The sequence below is a fragment of the Cryptomeria japonica genome, chromosome 5 (genome assembly GCF_030272615.1).
Source record: "Cryptomeria japonica chromosome 5, Sugi_1.0, whole genome shotgun sequence".
NCBI classification, from domain to species: Eukaryota; Viridiplantae; Streptophyta; class Pinopsida; order Cupressales; family Cupressaceae; genus Cryptomeria; species Cryptomeria japonica.
Window position 1 is genome coordinate 669,594,009 of NC_081409.1, and position 9,533 is coordinate 669,603,541.

A 9,533-nucleotide genomic window follows, 5' to 3' on the forward strand; every position below is an offset into this window, starting at 1 on the left:
AAGAAAATGTACAGAGTTTTTGAAATAAATAAAGAATGTGCTTGAGTTGAGGGGTCAACTCAGTAATAAATTTGACAAGTTTGACTTTGCCAATAGCTATAGCTTTCTGTACCTCTTCTATCATTTTTGTAGTGAGCTCTTTGTCTTTTAGCTTGCTCAAATATTCCGATGCATCTACTCCAAATGTCTCTATCTTGGTTAGGAGTTCATCCAGTTGAATGTGGATGGCTGCATCTTTGGTTATTGTAGCTTCAGGTAGCATATTTGTTAAGAGTGCTTTCACCTTCTGAAGTACTTTATTTTTCTTTTGAATAGTCATTTGCTTCTCTTGTTCGGCCTTTGCTTTGCATAGTTCACCGAAATCAATGAGTGCTTGCCCCTTTAATTTGGATATATCAACATTGGGCAACACTATTGGTTTTGACAAATCTACTTTGAAACTATGCTTTTTCATCTTCTTTTCTTTTCCTTTCACCGATTTAACTAAGACAATGGCTTGTGAAGCTTGATGACCCTTGGTAGGTTGCTCAGCAGAGGCAACACTTTGGTTGGTTTCTTTAGCCTCTGTAGTGTCCTTTGGTGTCTCGGTACTTGGTGTCTCAGTTGCAACATTTTTAGTGCTAGAAGGTGCTTGAGAAGTCTGTTCTTGAGTAGTACCTTCTCCTACTGTAGACTTGTGATCTTCGGTGCCTTTATTTGTATCCTGAGGGGTTTCAGTTGAGACAGGGTGATTGACCGGTGGATAAGGCTGAACTTGTTCCAAGACTGATTCACTGGATACAAGTTTTGCATATGCATTGCCTTCTATCATTTCCTATTTCGGTGCCTCTGTATCAATGATATCTTCATCTATTTGAATGGTGTCAGCAGGGTCTTGCTCGGTAACATCAGGATCTTGCTCGGTGACATCAACTATTTCAACTTCAGCCTGCTCACTAGCATCCTTGTTTCTAAAGATTTCCTGCCACTTTTCTTTTGTCTCATTTTCCACTTCAATATACAGACCATTCATCAGTTTTAAGGCTCTTTGTTTGACAAGAAACTTTGTGTTGTAGGTTGTCAGATGTTCTTTTATTTCAACTACCAACATGTCTGGAAAGAGATGTACTAGACTTCTTTCTCTAATCTGTTTCTCTGAGTCCATTGCATACTTCCACCTATTGTCAATATGTAAATATAATTCATTTGGAAGTGACTTAGATAGTTCCAATGGAGCCAATCGGAATTTTAGAAGTGTGCAGATGACAGCTTCTTCAATTTGTCTCTTTTCATCTTCATTTCTGGATTCATACTTAACATATCTGAATCCTCCAAATCTACCATATTCCTTCAGATTAGTACAAAAATTTTCAACACTATGTACATTTACCTTCTTGCTCTTGACAATCTAAAATTTGCTTGCATCCTCAGATTTAGTGTCACTAGACTCTTTTGCCAAAATGAGTCTCCGAGTAGATTTCTTGTAAGTTTTTCTTACCTTGGGAACAGTAACACTCTTTGTTTTCTTACTCGGTGAAGCCGCATATGCTCTTGTGTTAGGTCGCTTTGCTGGAGGAGTCGGTGAGGCCTTTGATGAATCATGTTTCTTTCTTTTCAACACTTTTCCCTTAGGCAATTCGGTGCTCAATGTTATAGCTGCCTCTTGGGCTTCAGATTCCTCTTCGGTAATGGCTATAGTGCCTTTGACAGGTGTGGAGGAAGAATCTTCTCTGAATTTCTCCAATAATGCCTTTATCATCTTTGTTTCCTTTCTTGTAGCTTTGGGTACTACAATGCTCATTTTTACTTTTTCTTTCACTTCTTCATAGGTTCCATACCTAAGTTTGGTAGCATGCCTTGGTAATATGAGAAATGCATCAATTTGTTGTTGTGTGATGTCAAAATCAATCTCGTAACCCATAGGTGACAAAGATTGAGTTCTTGGTTCCACAATATTCACATAACAGTAATCAGTGTCTACTTCAAAACATATGTCATCTTTGTATTTCTCCACTAGCTTGGGTGGAATCCGGTACCTGTTATGCATTTTCTCTTGAAACTTATTGAAGTAATCATCCATAATATCATTAAAATTATCACCTAGCTTCTTAATGAAGTCATTGATCTGATGGGTGATTGGTCGGTGTAGTTCCCAAACAACTTTACCGACTGATGAAAAGAATTTTTCAAAATAGAAAAACATGCATACAAGTAATGATCCAAACTTTAGTGTATTAGCCAAGTTGTTCTTCTTCGGCTTCCTGATGGTGTTCAAATTCTCAAACAGGATTTTTAGCAACACTTCACATAGATCAATTTTCATGCCTTTCTTCACAATTTTGTATGCTAGGTCTACTGTTGCACAGGGTACATTGTTTTCCCTTGCCTATTGGAAGAAACAATAACCTATTACTCTAATGACAAATTTTAGTTCTGCATCAATGACATTGTTCAATTTCAGTCCTCTGCAATGTGATTCCACTTCGGTTAAACTGATCAATTCCTTCTATGATATCATCTTTTGAGCTCGGGCATGATCATAAATAGGGTAACTGGTAATCAGATGAATGATTTCCTTGGTAATCTTAAACGGTTGCTCTTCTAGCCACATGAAGTCATCATGAACTCTACTCGGAACAAACTTGACCCACTGGGGTTTGAACACACGGGGATAGGTTAGGGCTTCAGTTAATCCCTTGATCTTAATGTGCTCAAACTTGCTATCCAATTTACCATCGGTGCACAATTCATCATATGTGTCTTTGATTTCAACATGACCGAGTTCTTCAACATGACATTTGGTGAAGAATCTCACATCCTCAACTAATAACACTCTATCTGGGATGAGTGAAAATGCGGTTTTGTCATCTGGTTCAGATGCAACTTTGGGAGTTAAAGAGTATTTTAGTGAGGGATTTTCAACATTCTTAACAACGATGGGATCTTGGATCTTAGGTACCATTTGTAGATTTCAGATAACAACTAACAAAAGATCCTTAGGGTTTGAGGATTTTCAAACGATGGATGCTTCACACTTAGCAAATAATAACAACTTGATAAGATCGGTAAACCAACTTAACAATGCATTGAGATTGATGTAAATACCTTGAATTTTGCTTTGTAGAAGGTTTGATCGCCTTTGATTTGCTTTGCTCTGCTCTCTCAAAAACTTGGTAAGTAAAAATGACTGTGTAAATGCTTTAAGTACACAATATACCTTATTGGGCTCCGTGCGGGTTAGGTCAAAAACATTAAATGCACTCGGTTCACTAAACTTTCTTTCTCTTTTTTTTGCACTTTAACCGAGTAACCAAACTTCCTTCATTTACCGACTTGACAGATTTCCTGTATTCACTGACTTGACAAGTTTCTTGTATAGTGCTCCAAAAGACTTGATAGAATTTCAAACTTACTACTACATCTTAATTATGCAGATTTTGAATTAAGTACATAATAAAATAGGAACTGTCAAGATTTAACCTTGAGAGAATGTAGTCCCTTCATACCTTTATCGATTAATTTGGAATAGGAGCACCTAACTCGATAGGTAAGGTGCTTTCTTCATTTGACACAATTTCCTTCTTTTTCCAAATCATCTTTAATTTTTCTTTTATTTCTTCAATGTCTTTTCTAGGTTGATCTCTGCAATTTCCAGCCAAGTGTCCTACTTTGTGACAATGAAAACATGCCATACCAAGATTTCTCCATGACTTTCGGTTGTTCATCCCAAACCTTATAAAGCAGTTGGCACTTATATGTCCATATCTTCCACAACATTCACACCATATCCTTGTATTGTAATCCCATGGTATTGCAGAATACTGTCGGTAAGGATCTATGTGCGGTCGATAACCTCTAGAATTTGCTCGGTGTGCAGACCACATATAGTTCTTTTGCTTAAGCCAACACTTCTCGGTACTACGTCCATATCTATTGCAGTTTTTACAAAACCCTGTGAATTTTGTCTTCTGATAATTGTTAATAGACTTTGTCCTACATTGATTAGATGTGTGACCATATTTATTGCAATTGTAACAATAACCATTAGACTTAGTGACATTCGGTTGCTTACCTTTTCTGATTTGGCACATGTTGGCAGTATGACCTTGATTTCCACAGTAGTTGCAAATAGGCTTCTTTCTTTCCATGTTCTTCTTGTTTTCAGCTTGCTTTGATGATTCTCCTCTCTCGGTAGTATGGATTCCCTTCTTGGTAGAGTCTTTTCCTTTGTAATCAAGTCCTACATCTTTGTTGGGTCATCTTGTACTCAGTTGCTCATCCAACATCTTTGATGCTTCATAACTCTTCTTCAGTGTTTCTTTGGATTTCTTCTCTATTTCAAGTTCATTGGTCAACCTTGATACCTCAAGTCTCAATGCTTGATTCTCATCATCTTTCAGATTTGCTTCATGATGTGCATAACCTAGTTGTTCTGACAGGTTTTGTTGAATTCCAGTCATCCTTGTGATTTCATCATTCTTATCAAATACTAAGGCTTCAAGTTGTTGTTTCTCTCTTTCTAGATCTCTTACTTTATCCTTGGTTGTCCTCAATGCATCAAGATTTTCAGTCATCTATGTGCTGAAATGTTCATGTTCTCTTTTCATTGCTTTTAGTTGATCAGCCAGTGCTTTGTTCTTTTCTTTCAATACTCCAATCATTTCTTCAGTCTCTTCAGATATACTGTTCTCAGATGATGTCTCAATTTGTTCCACTAACTCTTGAGAGTCCTGCAAATCATCAGATAATCTTCTTCTCACTTTCAAAGATTTTTGCATGTCTGCAATCACTTGATTAGCATGATCCAGCTCTTCTTGTAGATACACAATCCTCCGAGATTGTTTATAGCCTTCCATTGATAAGATCTTTCTCTTTAGGTAGTTAAACCCTTTTCCAAGATTGAAGCTCTGATACCAATTGTTAGGCCCAATATGGAAAGCTAATGTACTGAGAGGGGAGGGGTGAATCAGTACTTCAAAACCTTTCTTCAACAATAACTTTATTGTTATGCATAAACCAAATAGTGCAGTAACATAATATAATGCTAAAACAAATAGATAACAATCATACATGATTCACTCCATAACACATATATTTTGGTTACGCAGAAACTCTTGGTTAGAGAGAAAAACTATGGTGGGGATGGCACCCACAACTTCACTACTGCAATAATAAAGGTTGCTCGGTTAGAGCTACATGGTTAGCTATTTCTGATAGCTTACCCTATTAGGAGTATCAAGATCTGTTAGATCTAACTTGCTAAAGGATTTTACAACACTTAATCTAAATGTTGCACCTGGTTAGAGGCTTTACAATTTATAGACTTGATTAGAGTCTTTTACCCTGTTAAAGGTTTCTCTTACAACTTCAAAATATTACAATAAAATCATTACAAATATCTACAACTTTACATCTGGAATGTTATAGCAGATTCTATTTACTTAGAATAAGATTACCTTGCTTATAGCATACCTCAGTAACCCATATAGTAACTTGGTAAACCCTTTTGTTTACTCTGTTCTTTGACTGTTCTCTGAAATCCTTCTCGGTGACCTCTATGTCTCTGTAACGGTCATAACACTTAGTGCTTTCACATGTCTTGCTTCATATATTTCTATATCTTCCTTTCTATCATGCTACATGTATATTTGTGATCTTAATCCATGTTGTATAAATAGATCTCTTATGTCGGTGATCCATTCATTGCTTTGATCTTACAAACATGTTTTATCAAATGAATAACGATGCAAAATATTTCATTGGTTAGATGACCTCAGAATCATACACAATCTTTAAGTGCAATTTCCAATGTGATTACGGTTCTATGTTCCTTGATCTTGTAACACGTTTTCATATGTATGTCTAAGTTCAATGAATCCGGTAACACATTTCACTCGGTGTATATCAACTCGGTGTGTCATCTTTGCTGCTCGGTAGACATGGAATGATACTCGGTAGACAGCTCAATGCATACTAGGCTTTGTGACTACTTTCTTCTATAATCGACTGGATTGTGCATACCGACTGAATATTTTGGTAGAGATAACCAACTAGAGTATATAGAATAACTTTGAACATAAAACTAATGGCAACTTGATAAGTAGTAACATGCACGAGATGCATGATGCACTAGATGTTATGACACAGACTGGAGGATACCCTGGGGAGCCCTCACATGCTAGAGGCGAGGAGGCATCGTCATCATACATTGATGATGTAGTGGTAAGATTTGTATTTTCACAGTTCATGCTATATTTTAAATGAATATTTATAATCTAGATAATATTAAGTACCAATTTTTATTTACATGGTCTATTTAACAGTTGATGACCGAGGAGGAGTTGAGACAGATTTAGGAGGGCACCTTGTTGGCCATTTCATTTGGCCTTGATAGCTTGATGGTACATATATTATTGTACCTAGTCATTTGTATTTTATTGTACATACATGCTCATGATTTATATTGGCATTAATTAGATTATGTAGTAACTTGCATGTATATCTTATTTTACTCTTGTAGGGCACAAGCAACACGAGTGCGGGGCGGTGTGATTTAGGATCTGGTAGTGTAGTTGGAGACAAGGGAAAGGTAATTGAATGCAAATATGATTGAATGAATAGTTTAAATAGCTTATAGTGATTATACTCATCTAGACATAGATTGATAATTTCATATACTTGTTGTGTATATGTATAGAGAATTCTTGGCTTCACATCCTTGATGACTACACCTAGTATACCTGAAGATGGAGGAGAAGAAGAGATGCCTCAAGTAGATGTGTGTTTATTTTATTTTGTGTTTAGTAGATATAATTTGTTATTATTAGTGACAATTATATGCTAACTTGTATCAATGTCATGTTTCTAAACATATGTAGGTTGTGTATGAAAATATTGAAAACATACCTCCTCTACTGAAGACATACATCAAGAGTCTTGCAAAGCTAAAGAGAAAATGTGGAGATGAGGTAAACATGAATAGTTCAATTTTTAATTCATTTTTATGTTAACGTTTCGAATGTGAATTATATAATATAACTAATATTAATCATGGTTTGTTTTTCTTGTGCATGATCCTTCAGAGCCGAGTAGTGCGGCGAAGAGGATCGATTTTGATGATCCATCAACAACTTAGGATGTTATAGATAGTTTTGGGATGCTTACATGTCTAGTTGGCATGTACATTTTATATATGGACATACATTCACGTATTTAGACATACATTTTCTTTGAGTTGGCGTTTATGCCATATTTGTGTATGGACATACATTCTAATCATTTGACATTTTTATATATACAAAAGTTGATATTCGATCATATAAATTGTTGCTCATTTGTGCATGGTGTTATCATGGAAACCTTTAATCTTCATTCCAATAATTAACAATGGTTAATAATGGTTATTTAAAAAAAAATATACAACTCATTTCATTTCATCGTAAGTGTTGTTTGTATAATGAACAATACAATTCATGAACAATACAATTCATTTAATGAACAATACTTGATACAATTCATTATTACCCTATGCATGGTCTTATTTTTCCCCCCTCTCAATCGAACGCTCGGGGTCATACCCTACCGATGTCGTCTCTTGAGAGCCCTAAGTGTTAAAAATTGTCAAACTTTGATGGGCCCTAAATCAGAATCTGTGGCACCTAGGAATGATCGGTTTGAACCTACGGGGCCATGAGAGGGGTCCCTACAAAAGCCTATCCCGGTTTTTCAAGTTTCCCTACGGTTTTATTAGGGTAGCAATTTTTCGGTTGGCGAAAAAATCGTTAGTCTCATTCATTTGAATGTTGTCTCGTGGGAAATTTCTCGTTCTGCTCATCATGATGACGAACCGTTGGCTCTGACATGTCCAGTTAGGCATTATTACCCTATGAATGCTCCTATTTTTCCCCCCCACTCGGTTGAACGCTCAGGGTCATACCCTATTGACGTCGTCCCTTGAGCGCCCTAAGTGCTAAAATTGTCAAACTTTGACAGGCCCTAACTTGGAATCAGTGGCACCAGCGAATGATCACTTTGAACCTACGGGGCCACAAGAGGGGTCCCTACAAAAGCCTATCTCATTTTTTCAAGTTTCCCTATAGTTTAATTAGGGCAGCAATTTTTCAGTTGGTGAAAAAATCGTCAGTCTCATTCATTTGAATGTTGTCTCGTGGCCAATTTATCATTCTGCTGGTCGCGATGATGAACTGTCAGCTCTAACATGTCAATTTAGGCATTATTACCCTATGCATGCTCCTATTTTGCCCCCCCCCTCCAACTCGGTTGAACGCTTGGGGTCATACCCTACCGACGTCGTCCCTTGAGCGCCCTAAGTGCTAAAAATTGTCAAACTTTGATGGACCCTAACTCAAAATCCGTGGCACCTGCAAACGATCAGTTTGAACGTACGCGGCCATGAGAGGGGTCCCTACAAAATCCTATCTTGTTTTTTCAATTTTCCCTACGGTTTTAATAGGGCAACAATTTTTTGGTTGGCAAAAAAATCGTCAGTCTCATTCATTCGAATGTTGTCTCGTGGCCAATTTCTTGTTCTGCTCGTTGTGATGATGAACCGTCAGCTTCGACATGTCTAATTAGGCATTATTACCCTATGCATGCTCCTATTTTTCCTCCCACTCAGTCGAACGCTTAGGGTCATACCCTACCGACATCATCCCTTGAGCACCCTAAGTGCTAAAAATTGTCAAACTTTGATGGGCCCTAACTCAGAATCTGTGGTACCTGTGAACAATCAGTTTGAACCTGTGGGGCCACAAGAGGGTTCCCTTCAAAAGCCTATCTCGGTTTTTCAATTTTCCCTACGATTTTATTAGGGCAGCAATTTTTCAGTTGGCAAAAAAATCGTCAGTCTCATTCATTCAAATGTTGTCTCGTGGCCAATTTCTCGTTCTTCTCATCGCGATGATGAACCGTCAGCTCTAACATGTCGAGTTAGGCATTATTACCCTATGCATGCTCCTATTTTTCCCCCTCACTCGGTCGAATTCTCGGGGTCATACCCTACCGGTGTCATCCCTTAAGCACCCTAAGTGCTAAAAATTGTCAAACTTTGATGGGCCCTAACTTGGAATCTGTGGCACCTGCAAATGATCAGTTTGAATCTATGGTGCCATGAGAGGGGTCCCTACAAAATCTTATCTCAGTTTTTCAAGTTTCCCTACGATTTTATTAGGGCATTAATTTTTCGGTTGGCAAAAAAATCCTCAGTCTCATTCATTCGAATGTTATCTCGTGGCCAATTTATCGTTCTGCTTGTCGTGATGACGAACTGTCGGCTCTAACATGTTCTGTTAGGCATGATTACCCTATGCATGGTCCTATTTTTCCCCCCACTCCGTCGAATGCTTAGGGTCATACCCTACCAGCATCGTCCCTTGAGCTCCCTAAGTGCTAAAAATTCTCAAACTTTGATGGGCCCTAACTCAGAATCCATGGCACCTACGAACGATCGGTTTGAACCTACGGGGCCACGAGAGGGGTCCCTACAAAATCCTATCTCGGTTTTTCAAGTTTCTCTATGGTTTTGTTAGGGTAGC